Raw genomic sequence first — 17,889 nt, 5'->3', positions numbered from 1 at the left:
ATTCAATTCTCTTCCTTTCTGTTTCACCCTTTTTTATTTAGGACAGTCTGTCCTCAGTGGACAAAATGTTCAAATAGCATCATAGCCTGCAGCGGCAGCTCCTCCGTTAGGGTGGAGGAGTGTCATCTCCCCAGACCCCCCACCCCCAAACGCCAGCAGCATAAGCTGCAAAACCTTTCACAACGAAAGGATAATAAACTGATTATTATCCTTTCATTATGTAAGGGGGGCATTGGGGATGACAGGAATGAGGGGAATGCACTGTGCACTCCCCTCAGAGAGCATGTGTGTTTGGCCGTCTCTCTCGGGCCGGCCAAACACACATGCGCACTGTGCTCTGAAAAACTTCCGCCCCATCTCTCTTCTGCCTTTCCCAGCCAAAGTAATAGAGAAGACCGTCAACAAACAGCTGACCACCTTCCTGGAAGACAACAACCTGCTCGACCCCTCACAAACCGGATTCCGAACCAACCACAGCACTGAAACCGCCCTCATCTCAGTCACTGACGACATCAGAACCCTGATGGACAACGGTGAAACAGTCGCCCTCATTCTGCTCGACCTCTCGGCTGCCTTTGACACCGTCTGTCACCGCACCCTAATCACCCGCCTCCGCTCCACCGGAATCCAAGGCCAGGCCCTGGACTGGATCGCCTCCTTCCTCTCAAACCGTTCCCAAAGAGTTTACCTCCCTCTGTTTCGCTCAGAACCCACCGAGATCATCTGCGGCGTACCCCAAGGCTCATCACTCAGCCCGACACTCTTCAATGTCTACATGAGACCCCTCACCAACATCGTACGCAAGCACGACATCATCATCACCTCCTACGCTGACGACACGCAACTTATACTCTCCCTCACCAATGACCCCGCCAGCGCCAAGACCAACCTACAAGAGGGTATGAAGGACGTCGCAGATTGGATGAGACTCAGCCGCCTAAAGCTGAACTCTGAAAAAACGGAAGTCCTCATCCTCGGCAACACCCCGTCCGCCTGGGACGACTCCTGGTGGCCCACAGCCCTCGGCACCGCACCGACCCCCACAGACCACGCCCGCAACCTCGGCTTCATCTTGGACCCTCTTCTCACCATGACCAAGCAAGTCAACGCCGTGTCCTCCGCCTGCTTCCTCACCCTCCGCATGCTCCGCAAGATCTTCCGCTGGATCCCCGCCGACACCAGAAAAACCGTGACCCACGCCCTCGTCACGAGCCGCCTGGACTACGGCAACACCCTCTACGCCGGGACCACAGCCAAACTCCAAAATCGCCTGCAACGCATTCAAAACGCCTCGGCCCGCCTCATCCTCGACATACCCCGCAGCAGCCACATCTCCGCACACCTGAGACACCTGCACTGGCTCCCAGTCAGCAAAAGGATCACCTTCCGACTTCTCACCCACGCACACAAAGCCCTCCACGACAAGGGACCGGAATACCTCAACAGACGCCTCAGCTTCTACGTCCCCACCCGCCTCCTCCGCTCCTCTGGCCTCGCACTCGCTGCTGTCCCTCGCATCCGCCGCTCCACGGCGGGTGGGAGATCTTTCTCCTTCCTGGCGGCCAAGACCTGGAACTCCCTCCCCACCAGCCTCAGGACCACCCAGGACCACTCCGCTTTCCGGAGACTCCTAAAGACCTGGCTGTTCGAGCAGCGATAACCCCCCCTTTTTCCCCTAGCGCCTTGAGACCCGCATGGGTGAGTAGCGCGCTTTATAAATGTTAATGATTTGATTTGATTTGCTCTCTCCAGCCCGGCACTGTGTTGCTGGGCTCGAGAGAGCCTGCACAGGCTCCCAGTCTGCCTGGGAGCACCCTGGCTGGGTGCTCCCAGCCGATTGGCCGCAGGGCAGGCTGGGAGTCTGTTTTTGCAGTGACAGGAGAAAGAGGAGCGACGCGGCGGCAGATCAGGTACGTTTTTATTTTTATTTGTTTATTAAATGTCACCCCTCCAGCCCACTACAATGACAGAAAGAAAACAATATTTTAAAATATGGCATACCACTTATGGGTGATCTGCTGAACTGTTGCTCTTACCAGTGGCTTCTATGCTGACATCTTTCCACAAATTCCTCCCACTCTGTGAGGGTCTTCTAGTAATGCACACCTTTTACTCCTAAGTAATTGGCCATTCCCTTTGACTACCCTCTCGAAACAGGGAAAAACATCAGTGCCCTGTTCTCACTCATCTCAGGGCCGGCCTATGATGGCACAACCTGTTCTGAAAGTGCAGAATCACATCAGAAGGAGGGTTTACTGCAACTTTGCAGCTGAGGACAAGACCACCTTGAGACACTCCAGAACCTCAATCATGTGAAAGAGTAAGTAATGTAACATATGCTTACTGAATTTACATTACTGCTTTGATCCTAATAAATTATGACTATGAGATATGTGTACCAATTAATGGCGGTTCGATTTACTCTATGTATTCTGATTCTCCCAAAGTGATCTCAGCACCTAATAGTTACACAGATGAATATACACGGCACTAGCTAATCCAGCCTAGGTCAACAAGAATTCTCATCACCTGCACAAATACCACAAAACGATCAGAACACAGTAGACATAACCCACGGAATCATCGTGCACACAATTCTACTCCAACTCATTTAGATTGCCAAACACAATCACCTCGAAAGCACAGCTATATCAATTTATATCTAGATTTCAACTACAACAATAATATCTATTAGATACTGTAGGAAAGTGCCCCTTTTGGCATGGTTACCCTCTGATAGCTTGGCTGAGTGTGTGCTGGGATCCTGCTCACCAGGTCCAGCACCTGTGTTCTTTCCCTAAACTGTACCATTGCTTCCGCAATTGGCACACCCTTGGCACACAGTTAAGTCACCTGTAAAATGTAACCAGTGGTACCAAGGGCCCTGTGGCCTGGGAGGGTCCATAAGAGCTGCAGCATGAATTATGCCACCATAAGGGACCCCTCGCCAAGCACACGCACACTGCCATTGCAGCCTGTGTGTGCTGGTGGGGAGAAAAAGGTAAAGTCGACATGGCACCCCTCTCTGGGTGCCACGCTCACAAACCACTTCCTGTGGCATAGGTAAGTCACCCCTCTAGCAGGTCTTACAGCACTAATACAGGGTGAACTATACCACAAGTGAGGGCACAGCTGCATGAGCAATATACCTCTACAGTGTCTAAGTCCATTATTAGGCATTGTAAGTGCAGTGTGGCCATATTGAGTACATGTGCTGTAAGTTTGTCATTACAAACTCTACAGCTCTGTGATGACTTCTCTAAAGACTGGGAAGCTTGGTATCAAACTTCTCAGCTCACTAAACCCACAGTGGTGCCAATGTTGGATTTATTGAAAAATGCACACAGAGGGCATCTTAGAGATGCCTCTTGTATTTCCCCCAATCCTCAAGTGTAGGGCTGACCTGTCTGTGCCAGCTGGCCACTAACAGACACGTTTCTGACCCCAGGAGGTGAGAGCCATTGTGCTCTCTGGGGTCAGTAACAAAGCCTTCTCTGGGTGGAGGTGCTTCACACCTCCCCCCTGCAGGATCAGCAACAAAGGGCAGTGAGCCTCAAAGGCTTTGTGTTGCACTGCCCCAGGGCACTCCAGCCAGTAGAGATCCCTGCCCTCCAGACCAGGTCCCATGTTTGGCAGCAGGTCTGGAGGAAAAATTAGTAAACACCTGTAGGAATGTCCACCCCAGCTGGACTACCCTTAGGGTGCCCAGAGGTGAGGTGAACCCGGCCTGGCAGAATCCTCCATCTAGCTTTGGAGAGTGGTATCCAATAGGGTTAGGAATGTGCCCTCCTCCCCAAAGGGAGTTGGCACAGGAAAGGTGTAGCCACCCTCAGGGACAGTAGCCACTGGCTTCTGCCCTCTGACCCCTGTAATGTCCCTAAATCTAGTATTTAGGGGCACCCCTGAACCTTGCTCCTCAGATTCCTGGCAACCTGAGGAGAAGAATGACTGAAGAGTTGCACTAGCAGAGAAGACTCCAGATGACAACTGAGGTGGCCCCAGCCCTACCAGCCTGTCTGCAGTTTCAAGACTCCTGCTATAAGAAGACGACTTGTCTTGCAGGACCAGTGACCTCTACAAAACCCTAGAGCACTGCCTGTCTACCAAGATCTGCAGAGGACAGTGGCCCTGTCCTCCAAAAAGGCCTCCATAACCGCTCCTGATCCTCAAGTTCTGCCCACTCTGTACCAGACCCCCAAGGCCAGTGTCCAGGTGGCTAACTGGTCCAGAGAAGGACTCTCAGGCGATTCTGACCTTGAGTCCATCCTGGGTTGACCCCTCCTGACCAACACAACAACGCCTGCAACCTTAATCCAGAGGACCCCGACTGCAACCAGATCCGATAAAGATTCCCCGATGCCTAAAGTTACCCCTGCACCTGAAGCCCCCTGGCCTTGGAGAACTCAACCGACAGTACAGAAACATCCAGTGGGCTCCCTACTTACCTGTCCAGTAGTTTGTTTTCTTCAGTCGACTCCCTGGATCAAGCCTGCAGACTTTGTGACCCCCAAGGTTAACCCATTAAAAAGCATTGAGCGCCCGACGCTGTTTGCACCATGCACCTGACCGCCCCTGTGCTGCTGAGGGTGTGTGTGTTTGGTGCTGACCTGTGCCCCCCCCCTGAAGTGCTGATCTAAGCCCCCCAGGTCTGTGCCCTGACGTGCCCTTACCTGCAAGCTGTTTCTTTCTAAGTGCCCCCTGTCTCTATAGGGTTCCAATGGGCGCCCAACACCAACTTTGACCTCTGCACCCGGCCGGCCCTGTGTTGCTGGTGGTGCACCCTTAGTGTCTTCCTAAACTTTACCCTGTGGACACCTTAACCCCTGAAGACTGGGATTGTAAGTCAAGTACTTACCTGCAAATCGTGTTTTTACTTTTCCTACCCTAGGACTGCATTGCTTTCTATGAGAAATTGCACAGTTTACACTTTTGAAACTAAAAGGTATTACTAACATGTAAGCTGTTTTACCTGAGAATTCTAAACAAAGTGCATTTGATACTTGAAAGTGATACATTCTTGAAACTGTACTTACTTGCAATAAAATTCTTTTGGGTCTAGAAATAAAGTAATAAAATATATTTTTGATACATAAAACATTGTCCTGGAGTTAGTCATTAAGTGTGTGCCTCATTTCTTGACTGTGTGTACAACAAATGCTTAGCACTACCCTCAGGTAAGCCTAACTGCTCGACCACACTACCACAAAAGAAAGCGTTAGTATTATCTACTTTAGCCTCTGTAAAGCCTCTGGAGATCCACTGGACTCACTTTGGTATAGTACAGGGGTTCCCAACCTTTTGACTTCTGTGGACCCCCACTTTATCAGTACTGGAACCCGGGTACCCCGACTGAATGATTATTGAAATCTGGGGACCCCCACAATGAGCCATTACTGAAAGCTGGGGACCTAATCTGTTAATATTATTACATTTTCTACGCAGTCTCGAACCCTCTGAGAAGGCTTCGTGGACCCCCCGGGGTCCCAGGACCACAGGTTGGGAACCACTGGTATAGTATATGCAGAGCCAGCTTCCTACAGAGACAATCTCTGGCACCATCACCACCACACACAACTGCAGGTCATATTGTAGGCTGAGCATTTGCCAACTCAACAGCACATTGAAGTCATATGATAGTCATAATTGTCACTACATCAACAGAAGACACAATAAGACACAACCACTGGCACTGTCATACCCAGCACGTCTCCAAACCATACTGTTGAGTAAGCTTTTGCAACCTTAACAGGACATCTATATCAGGTTATAGTCACAAAAAGACTTGTGACACACTTTAGACACAACCCTGAGCATCATCATCATGATGCACGTAACACAGTTTCAAACCACACAGCTGGATAAGGACTGTCACCTCAAGAGCACTTCCATATATAAACCACAAGCACGATCAACTCCTTTGCAAGGATGCAAGCCAACTGAATGAGATAAGGTTTCCCACCTCAATGGCACATCGTTCCTCTCAACAGTTCACATACCACTCATCCTGTCACACGACATTGCATCAAAGCCACGTAGCAACGCCTCCAAAGTTAAAAAGCCATCAATTGCTGAGCCTTGCATTGGAGCAGACTCTGCAAACTGCAGAGTACTTTGGCAAACACATAAATGAAAGGATATAGCCATTTTCTATGTAGTATAATTTATCACTACACAAAGCATTAGTCGATTCCAAGTATAATCAGGTACAATGTTTGTAGCAATAACGTGCAGTGACATTTTTCTACTACATTAGGTCCTGGTGACACCACATGCAAAAAAATCTGAGTTTAAAGAATCCAACATTCTCCTTCAGTTCAAACACAGTTTTGAGAGCTTGAATGCACTTTCTGTATTATTTTTTAGGTAAAATGACTTGAGGGAAGGACTATGCTTCACAAGGGGCTTCGAGAACTGTTTTACTTGGCCTCTTGTCCCTTGCCGCTGCTATAACCACTCTGATCTCTTATTTATATTTTGAGATCTGCAATTTTAAAAAAAGCCCTGAACCACGCAAATGGGTTTGCCATCCTTTTTACGTCTGGCCTAAAGGTCTTAATAAAAATTCATACGTGCACATATACATTCAGGTGCTTTCAGTCAGCCCTCTTGGTCCACTGGGCTGCTCAGGTGGCATTTGCTTTTGGGGCAATGGGGCAGTTCACTTCAGCTTCACTGTGAATGATGGCATTTGTTGTGCACATGTGCATAGCTTCTTAGGGAGTAGCCCACTTCAGTCCCATGGCTGAAAGGCCAATCTCTCCTTTCATTTTTGCTTTCATTTCGTTTTAACTTATTCTTGTAAAAGGTCATTTTGTACCTATTTTTTGCAAACATATGATACCATCTTAATTTGACTTATAACTTTTAAAGTTGTAATGCTTGTTTAATGTGCTTTCAAAAGTCAGACCTACAGTCTTTGCCAATACTTGTGAAACTTAATAATAACACTTGCTCAATAACATACCACAGATAAAATTGCACCTTGACGCGGGAACAGGAGTTATTAATATCGGACTCAGCAATATTAATTTTATTGCCCTCAAAATGGTGGGGTGTAAATGCACTGATCATGCAACTTGCATGATTCTGAGTATGTGCTCAGCCACTGAACTATCTTATTCACTTTGATCACTGTCATTTCTAACAAATTCAAGTCCCTGCCGCAGAGATTCTGTCACCATCTCTCACTTGCCTGTCATCCCACGCCACCTTTCCTTCTGAAACCCCCTAAGAATTAATCTGATGTGTAACACAGGAAGATCTGGCCAAAAAAAGTCAAGTTCGGTGCACATCATGTTTCGAAACTTAAAAAATATATATAAGCATCTCAGAAAAAAAAAACTCTTGGGTTGTGGATTACGTTTCAGAAGAAGGCATTTTCTGAAAATGAGATATTCATCCCACTTACTATAAGTGAGGCCTAGGCTGAGACCGTATTTAGGTTACCCTAATCGACACAACATGTGCCCTTTAACCATCTGAAGGACACATATAGTCTTGAACAATGTGATTTATGATGGTACATCTCAGAGAACGTACTCCTGAAGGTCATGGTCCGAGAGTTGGTATGACATGTCACAGGGTGCAAGTGTGACATCTATTCATCTCAGAGAAAGCACCTTAGTGCACTCTGCAAGGTCATGGCATGGACTTGGTGCCGGTGTGACATGTCACAGGGTGCAAGTGACCTATTCATCACGTGAGGTAATGGTCCTGTTTCTGGTGTAACATTTCAAAAGGTGCAGCTGTGACCTCTGGTAATTTCAGAGAAAGTATCTTAGACAGCGGTGGCAAACATAAATTAAAAGTGGTGGGGCGGGTGGAGGGGACGTGGGAGACGCAGCAGGGGGTGCAGGGGGAAGCGCGAGGGGGGAGCATGGGGGTTCTAATAAAAAAAACATAACACGTAACTGGTGCTGACAGCCGCCTTGTGTTTCTCTGCTTCCTGGTCCCAGCATCAAAAACTCTGTGTGCACTCCCAGCACTGCTCTCATGCTATTACCTAGCATGAGAGCAGCACAGAGATTGCCCTGAGCGGGCTGGTTTGCCACTCGCTCAGGCACAGGGAGTCTGTGGTGTTTCTCCAGTACAGTGGGTCATAATTTTTCCAGTCACCACATATGAGTATTTCTGTTTTGGAGGCATTTATTTTGAGATGGCTCCAAGTCCTCGACTGATCAACGGCACTGAGGCAACTGAAGATTAGTGAGTTTTCAATTTTTTTGGGGCATTCTAATTTAAGTAGTATTTGTGTGTCATATGCATAGTTGTAGCATGTGAGATGAAAATCATTGATTAGTTCTGGTAATGATATCATGTAGATGTTGAAAAGCAAAGGTGAGATGATTGATCCTTGGGGGACCCCTGCTTTTGTGAGGTAGGGTTTGGAGGAGAAGGGGGCGAATAGATGATATTAGTTCTTTTTTGAAGGTAGGATGTAATCCAGTCGAGAGCAGTCCCTTCTATGCCAGCTTCATGGAGTCTTAGAATTAGGGTGTCATGGTCAACCGTATCAAAGGCAGCCGAGAGGTCCAATTAAAGTAGTGTAGCAACTCCATTGCGATCGACTGTGTTTTTAAGATCATCCCAGATTGCTATGAGTGCCTATTCAGTGCCTCTTCCTGAGCGGAATCCAGTTTGGAAGTCTGAAAGTATGGAATTGTCTTCAATGAATTGTCACATCTGGGTGAATGCTGCTCTTTCTATCAGTTTGCCAAGGAAAGGTCCATTTGTGATTGGTCTGTAGTTGTTGGGGTCTTGCGGGCCTAGGTTTGTTTTCTTTAATAACGGTCGTATGTACGCCTTTTTTAGGTCTACAGGAAAGGTTCCTGTAGCTGAAGAGTTGTTGATGATTCTTCTTACAGGTGTGGCAGCAGAAGTAGATAAAAGAATGTTCTTGAAGATGTGTGGTGGTCAAGGGTCAGAAGGGCAACCGGAAGGTCTGCTTGCTTTGACCAAATCCATAAATTTCCCTTGTGATATTTGTTTGAAGGACTGTAGGGGCTGGGTTGGTTTATCTTAGAGGGTATTTTAGGAAAAGGGTTGGTGCTGATGGTTTTCTTCTGTTTTAAATAGGAGTCCGATGTGTCTACTTGGTTGTGTAATGAGTTGCCAGTTTGTTTGTAAAATCTTGAGTAGTTTGATGACTTACTTCCATGCATGTAGGTTTTCGGAATTCATTGAGAATTTTATAAAGTTCTTTGGTTGCAGATTTAGCATTTTGAATTCTGTCTGAGTAGTACCTTTTTTCAGCTTTTTTAATTGATGATTAGTATATTCTGTTAAGTTTGTGTAGCTGCAATTTGTCTAAACTGTTGTTTGTTTTGAGCCAGGTCCCCTGCAACTTTCTGATTTGCTGCTTTATCTTTTTAAGTTCTGTGTTTCTCCAAGGTGTTGGTTTTCTTTTGTCGTGTATAGTTTTTGTGGGTGGTATTAGGATATCAAAAGCTTCCTCTAGCCACTCATAACGTTTTGGAACAGAATTAATTGTATCTAGATCTGTGTTGACTGTTAGTTGTGTTTCTATGTCATCAAAATGGAGTTTGCTCCAAGGTCGATAGGTGCATGTATGTAAGTATTTGTGGGGTGTGTTGATTTGTGGAATTTTATGTTGGGAAGTTATCAAATGGTGATCTGACCATGTGATTGGCGTGATGCTATGAACGGTAACTAGTTCAGGCTTAGCAAAAATGACATCTAGGATGTGTCCAACGATGTGTGTGGGATTGTGTATAATCTGATGTAGGTTCAATGCGACTAGGCCAGTGGTGATAGCTTTTGGATGGGGCATATTGGGTTTGTCAAACCAAATGTTTAGGTCCCCAAGAATGCATAGGTTTGAGTATAATGTAATGAGGTTTGAGACTGTATCTAGAAAAGCATCTGTTAGGTGGACGTCTGTAAAGGAGGAGAAAGTTACAGGAGGAAGTTGGGGTAGGTGATAACATATTTTACTTAATATGCAAATAAATATAAATTAAAAAAATACATATTTCAATAGGAAGGTTGGGGGTTTTCTAAAATCAATTGAAGCCACACATCATCCATACTATATTCTGTTTGATGCACCTGCACTTCTACCACAAATCAATGAGGATACTAATTACATTTTTAGCCTCCAATTTCAAATTCCTTGACATTTAAAGTATGTTTTAAAATGTTCAGTTATACATTTAGCCACTTTATTTATATACGCTTTATTAATCTGTTAATAATATTTAATTTTCTAAGAAGTCACGAACCCCATGAGGAGTCTTCGCAGACTCCTGGGGGGTCCTAGGCCACAAGGGTCATGGTCCCAGTGCATGTGTGACATGTCAAAGGATGCAAAGGAGCCCTCTGTTCATCTCAGAGAAAGTACCTTAGTACACTCCGAGAGGTCACGGTCAGGTTGCTAGTGTGACATGTCACCGGATGTACATGTGATTTCTATTCATCTTAGAGAGCGTACCTTAGTGCACTCTGCAAGGTCATGTTCCGGGTGCAGGTGTTACATGTCACCAAAACATGAATAACTAGCTACACCGGTAATGACTATAAAAGGATGATTCCCCCATTCATAGTACATGTAGTAGGCCCTACCTGTCACCAGGGAGAAAACTGTGCTGGTCCCCTCAGACTTCCCTCGTTAGCCAGGGACACCCTGGATGCCGCACAAAGTTAAACAATCAGGAGTCATCCTAAGAGGCAATGACGGATCATTCTTGTGAAGGTGCTACAGCTTGGTGGTATCAGAGAGCTCTCAGTCCCATGTTCTCAAGATCACTTGTAGACTTCTGAGTTCTTATTCCCATCAAGGTTAGAAAACAGACATCTCAGCAGAATTATATCTCAGTACCATGAATGAAACATCGACCTACAGAAAATGCAGCATGAACAATATCTACTAACACTGAGTCATCATTGTAAGAAGATGTGGAATTAAGAATAGTAAATATATCCTTATATCTTGCTCTCCCTGTGTGTATATATATATATATATATATAATATATATATATATATATATATATATATATATATATATATATATATATGTGTACTTTGATTTTTTTGTGGATACAGTGGATCGATATTTTTGCATGTCAACATTTTGACCACCATATTATGACATTCAATCATCTCAGCCTTTGTCAGGATAGTAGTTCACAGTGAATCCAACCACCTGGTATGACAGAGTAGATATTATCTTTATGGCATTGAGGCAGGCTAATGAGCTCTCTTTTTTGTCTACTCAGGATTAGTCTTCATTAGTTTAATATGTTCAACCCTGCTCCAATTTAGAAAATCACAGAAGAACACTACATCATGATGCAGTAACATTCCACTCCTGCTCTTAAAAACAAGTTACCCCTCCAATCACATGTTAACTGTGTCTTAGCCTTGTACAGTTACTTTTTAGGTCACACCTGTGACAGCGCATGCACTCTTGCTTGCGAGAGATATTATATACAATAAGGCCCTTGCAGCCCCCCAATTACTTAACCCTCATTGGCTTCATAGGCACTCTTATATTCTGCCTTCTAATTGGCCAGTGCAAGCTAGCTTTACTTCCTCTTCTTTCGGCTGGTGCATGGACCAAGTACTGATTGCTTCAACTTGACTGCTGTCCTGCTGTGCTTCAGGTACTATTTTTATTTGTTCATTTTCATCCTCCCTGTCATCCTTGATGAACCTCTTTCCATTTGTAGCTATGTTTTACTGTACCACACATAGTTAAAAAAAAGACTGTTTCTCCTTGAAATGGGACTACAGATATTTATTGGGACTACAGATGTTATCTACTTTTATTGTGACCTCAGATGCCATCTGCTTCCAAATGTATTTTCACCAAGACACAGACATAGATGTAATAGTTTTTTTTAATGTGATAGGAATTTTCGTCAACTGTCATATTTTGTTTCTTTTTCACGTATGGGAGGTTAACTGATTTGCTTGGAATCACATGGATGCTATGCTGGCACCTAACAAGCACAGGCAAAGCCAATAGGTCGCAATCTTTGAAACTATTAGCTATAGTTTTTGCCTTTTGTTCATACTGCACAGCAGGGGCATTGGCGACTGTGGCAATGATATGTAGCTATGCTGTATATCAGCGTGGCTGCCGTGCAGCATGGCTAAAAACTAGGAATAAAAAAGTACTGCGATGCATCGAGCGCTAATGCACTTTAAAAAAAAAAATCCAACATTACATTAGCCCTGGCTTTGCCATAGCTTTATTTTAAATTAGTTTCAGCCACACTGCGAAACATCTGAACTGCTCAACAACGTGGCTACAAAACATTGCCAATGCCAACAGCACTCATAGTTTTCAGCTATTGGCTTTGCCAAAGCTTGTTTGATAGTTTTTTTCACATATACGTACATGTTCAGATCTGCTGTGCTCAAAAACTGCCCTACAAAAGATCCTCTCGCCAGCAGTGTAGGACTAAGGGAAGACTATGCCGGTTGTGTCTCTTGAGTCTGCAAAAGGACAGGACAAATCTCTTGTGTGGTTTCGTAAGAATCAGTTTGGAATCTGCGTGGAATACCTCTCGTTTGGGACTTAAAGTGGCTCTGTTCGTGTTCACGGAGAAACCAGTTGTGCCAATATCCTTGTCGACACGACGATGGTTATAGAGCTGAGCATCCTCTTTTGCGCCTTACAGTAAGGATATACCAGATGGTCATGGTTCAGCATGTATCTAACTGAATGGCTACGGACTTGTTTAAATGACTTGAATGTGCTGTTTGCTCCATCTTGCTAATCTCACTGTGCGCCCCAAATGTTGACCTACTATCACTCGAGCCAGAAGGTTATGATTTCTTTCCATTTGCCTAAGCCCAGAGATGCTCAGTGAACTAAGAGCTGAATATCTCTGTGTGACCCTCAGGTCCTGCTGTGAAAACAAAACTACGGTGTTAAGTGCTATATAAATAAAGTTGTTATTATGAAATGTGGGCAAAAAGATATGTTGTGTCGTGAAGAAGAAAAATGGGCGTTTAATTTGTCAGTTTCCGTGCTACTGTTTTTTTTACAAACATACATGTGCACAATGGATGGAAGTTATAGTGGACTGAGTGAATGTGTTACTACTACAATGCGTGATGAACCTTCCTGTTGCTTCACACCATCATGGATGTCAATGGCGGGGTAGCCGCTGCTACCCATGGTGTTTCCCTTCGTAACACTTGAGCTGCCCTTGAAGCAACAACAGGAACAGCAACTAACTAGGTTCCAAGACACATGCTGAACTTATACTGTGGAGATCACAGAAAAGTATTTTATGTGTAATGCTCAGTGGGATACTTCTTGTGTCACAGAGATCATTTTGTTACTCTTCAGTTCATAAATTACAATCATAATCTAGCACAGTGAGCTATGAACTGCCATCAAAGAGCTGCATGCAAACTTCATGGCACAGGTTAGAAAGTTCTGTTTTTCCAGTCTTTGGTTATCTTAATTTTACTAAAAAGGTTTTGTTTAAAATAAATGATTAGTAATGTCAACCCTACCCACTGTGTTAGGTACTGAATCCTAAGTTTATGCTTCCCCAGACCAATTACTCTTAAAACATGCCGACTAGTATGGCTGACGTGAATCCCACACCTTGTAGTCCCCTCTGTTTTATGTAAAATTTCCTATGCACTTATCCATACACGTATGATTCACTGTCTGTGTGTGATGTAAAGTAATCCAACACCCTTCGTTGGTGAGAGAGGTGCTGTAAAACAAATGAAATACATGTGAGAGAGGGGCTATGGAGAGACAAGAGGCACTGTTAGCGAGTGATGGGGAGGGAATAATTGAGAGCCCCAATAAAGATTGCTGTATACTGGTGCGCTGTAAGGTCATCACTTACTATGCTTTAAAAACAAATACAATTTAATATATAATGAAAAATGTGTTGTAGAATGCATCGTTTTGCCATTTTTTCCAAAGTTTTCTTGGAGTGGGGAGAACCCTCCAAGTCCCATTGCAGTGGCCAAGCTCACTCGCTATGTACCATATGGGGCCTAGTCTGGCTGCTTTGGGTTCCCAGTCCAGGCCTTCTATCCTGTATCCATAAGGAAAGCCCCAATGCTGCTCCAGTGTAGGAAAGAGTTAAAAACACACCGCTTTAAAAACACTACATCACAATGCATTAACCGTCCACAGCCCAGCTACCTCTCCTATTGCTGGTAGACTTTGACCATGTAAAACGCTCCACTGCCTTTTGGCTCGGTTCACACTATAGAAAGATCATATACACCCATAAATACGTACAATAGATGCCTTTTAAACTACTCTCTGAATGTCAGCTCAGAGGACTGCCCACGCGAGGCCTAATAATCAGCGCGTTTCATAGCATGGCACGTTTGTGACTTTCTTCGCACCACACATTGTGCTCATGGTACAGGACTGTGAATAGACTCCACTCAGCAGCAGATTTAGGCGCACAATGTTTATTTATGTGTTCATTTAATAAAGGCTTTGTAAAGCGCTGCGTACCACTGGGTAGCCTTCCAGAACATAAATATGGGCTTTACCGATGAAGAATAGCACTTTCCTATGGCTTGCGGGGACCAGAGCGATGTATACAAGGCCAAGTAGGCCTGCCAAGAGGCCACCTCTCCTCAGAATTGTTTTGAATGTTTTGCAGAATATTAAACACCACTGTAATCCAAACTTGCAAAAACAGGCGTTTGGCGCATCCGTCCTGAGTCACCTAGTTGTCGAGGTACATGTGGGGGGGTGGGGGGGGGTAGTAGCGAGCCCACCTTCAGCACTTTAAAATCACCTTCTTCCATCATAAAATGGAGTAGGTGAGGGATGGAGTACGCAGAGAGTGGCAGTCAGTGGCCACAGAGGGAGGATGAATGTTCACCAAGGAGGCTGTACACAGGCAGGAGGATTACAAGGCCTCCGAAGGCTCTCTCTCTTCATTTTTCGTCAGCCTCCCTATGTTTCCCCTGCTTGACAAAGATCCTTTCCAGCCACATTGTAGCTGTCTGCTCGCAGTGACATTGACCGGGTCGGCCTTGCATGTCGCCAGAGCAAGGCCCCTTCCAACAGATCCATCTGTCCATGTAAGCGCTCTCTGGATGCCAAAATCTCTGACTTGACATTTTTGGCGCTCGCCCGGGCTACCAAAATTAGTCTAAATTAAGCATCCCTTTTGTTCCGGTTCATCCCCACTCTCAAACCCTTCCTTCGTCTTTACCACCCGGGTATCAGAAATCACTTTCCAGAAGCGGTGTACATTCAGCTTTTTATTTTCCCTGAAATAGACCAGTGAACATTCGCTGCGCTACCTACCCCCGCACCCAGCAAGGATCTCTGAGCCAGGCTGGCACATAACTAGATGTATCAATTTAACGACTTCATCAAAACACCCGCTTAGTTTAATACATGCAATAAAAAAAATAAGCTTGTCGGTCAGAGGATGTCAAATGAACCCCAATTCTGCTCTGCAAAGTTTACCTTTTTAAGCGAGGCTAAAATGACCTATACTCTAGCAGGGCCGCAAGCCCCCCCCCCCCCCCCCCCCCCACAACCACTCCCCCCTCCTTGCCAGGAATGAGCGGGCAGGGCACCTGGTATATTTCGCCTGCTGCATCTGTAGTTAGTTGGAAAGGATTTGCAACAATAAATCGCGGCACCCAGCATGGCCCGCATTTAGGGCCCTTGACGCTTGATGGTAAATGCCCTTTGTCTCCTACACCAGGGGGTGTTTTTGTGCCCCCTGCATAGGGCTCCGATTGCAGCAGCTTGGGTGGATGTCAGCGCCTCCCTACAGCCCAGCCTGGCAGGGAGAGGGAGAAGTCTCCTCTGCCCGGGCTGCAGAGAGATAATCCTGCCCACAGCCCCGCAGACCACGCAGCCACGGGAGCAAGCACTGACGCTCCACCCCGTGCCCACATGTAGCAACAAAACACCTCGGCGAGGAGATAGCGGCTGGACTATTTGCCAGCTGACGGCGCTGTGCCCCGGGGCACCGCAAATCCCATCGAGGGCGCACAATGCCCCGGCGCCTATTGTGACAAGCCCGAGGGAGCATCACACATGAAATACACTAGACTAGATAAATGCACGCATGTCGCCCAGCAAAGCAGGAATCCCCAGCAGCTCCCATGCTGGGAGTCCTTGAAAGCCCGACGACCACACGAGAGAGGGCGAGGGGCACACTTGACACCCCGTCCCACCCTCGGACCCCAGAGGGCGAGATGGTGCGCACCTGTGCACATACACAACAGCACCTGGCTGAGGTACCGCCCCATACTCCAGCACGCCTCGCTGCGGTTATTTTGCCACCTATCTGCAAGATTAGCGACAAGGAGCGTGTCTTACCTGCCGTGGGCCAGCGCCGCTCTCCCACCTCTCACATCATCGCGCCCTGTGCTCCTCCGCCAGCTGCAGGGGGCGCGATGCAGTGGCCTCTGCAGCAAGGGCTCCCCGGGCTCACTCCTCGCCTGGATGACCGCTAACGAGGTCTGTAAGTCAGGGGTGGGGGCTGCCTGTCCAGCGCAGAGAGGCCCGCTGGCCACAGCCTGAGATGGGTGGACTGCGAAGCTCAGCTTTCCCCAGGGCAGGGCCTCCAATGCTCCCTGTGTGTCTGAGCTGGAAGCAGCACCGCCTCTCTATCCCGGCTCCTGACAGATGGTGCAGTTGCAGCTCTGCTCTACCCAAGGCACCCCCCCAGAAGGAAGGAAACCCCTCCCCCTGCCGCCCCTCCTCTTTCACTCTGTCTCCCTCGCCCTCTCCACCCAGACGCCCACCCTCTCACAGTTCTCAGCCTGAGTGACAGCGACGCCTGCCTATGGCAGGGCGGCCTGGAGGATGCTCCGATCTTCATGCTATTGTGAGGATGCAGGGGACCAGGAGGGAGAGGGCGGGGGTGGATGCTGCCAGTGACTGTCGTGACCTCACCATAATATTCGGCTCCGTGCTGCCGAGAGCTGCATTTATTTTATGGTGTGCGCCCCGTTCTGCGTTTTTGGTTGTTAATTTCTTCCAATGACCCCCCCCCCCCCCCCCTTCACTTTGTTCCTATGTGGATGCTGGCTTCGGCTGCGGTTGACGGTTTTGCATTGTGTACATTTCGCATCCCAGCGGCTTCCTCCATTTTCAGACCAGCTGCTTCATATCAACAAAACCTATATTTCGGCCCTCTTTTCACAGCCCCTTTTGTGTTAGCTTGCAAACAAAATCCAGATATTGACCCTGAATAATTTGTTGTTCATTCAATCCTATTTTTTCTTTATAATTGCGCCATTTTAAATATAAGTGAGGACTGTATGTTTTCCTCGCGATCCAAAATTTGGAAATGTTGTGTTAAACACCTAATATTTTCCACGACACACAAGAACTGACATACAGTGTCATGTCCCTATCGAGTAAAAGTGAAATCAGTGGTGCAGCAAGGGAGCCATGGGCAAGTAATGGGTCCTTCTGCCATGTTAGGGTGGTAATAACAAACACAATTTGAGAGCAGTGGGTCCTTCACAGCCCTGTGTACATTGGTGCAGCAGGTGCAGTGGCACCGGGTCCAGAGGCCTGAGTGGCCTAGTGAACCCTGATTATTGGTGTATTTCACAGTTCGAACAGTGGCCATGGGGCCCATTTCCTTCCTTACTTTGGGGCACAAGACACACTTGGCAATGCCACTGCCCTCGGCCCTGGTGCCACTGCACCCACTGCACTAACAACAGCTAGACATCAACACGGATGTTTTACCTTAGCAGTCAAAGTGTAGAAAGACATAATAGGAACTTTGATCCTGATTATAATGGGGGGTGGTATCATTGAGTGTTGGGGAGGGCTCAGAGGCGTGGCTAAATGATGTTGGTCTTTCAATTACAGGTAACTGTATAGAAAATATGATGCACACAACTTAAATAAATGCAAGTTAAACCTATCTGTGGTAAATGCA

At 46.5% G+C, this 17,889-nt stretch overlaps 1 protein-coding gene across 2 annotated transcripts in view; it reads right to left on the bottom strand.

Moving 5' to 3' along the window:
• Positions 1–16,759, bottom strand: part of FYN (FYN proto-oncogene, Src family tyrosine kinase) — a 473,812-nt gene extending 457,053 nt beyond the window's left edge. The window contains exon 1 of one of the 2 annotated variants that reach the window (XM_069234594.1): positions 16,308–16,759. The gene's annotated coding sequence lies outside the window, so the exon portion shown is untranslated. The remainder of the gene's footprint in view (positions 1–16,307) is intronic. The other variant, XM_069234595.1, reaches the window with a different exon arrangement.
• Between the last annotated feature and the right edge of the window lie 1,130 nt (positions 16,760–17,889).

The sequence above is a fragment of the Pleurodeles waltl genome, chromosome 5 (genome assembly GCF_031143425.1).
Source record: "Pleurodeles waltl isolate 20211129_DDA chromosome 5, aPleWal1.hap1.20221129, whole genome shotgun sequence".
In the NCBI taxonomy this organism is placed as follows: domain Eukaryota; kingdom Metazoa; phylum Chordata; class Amphibia; order Caudata; family Salamandridae; genus Pleurodeles; species Pleurodeles waltl.
This window is presented reverse-complemented; position numbering and strand designations above follow the sequence as displayed.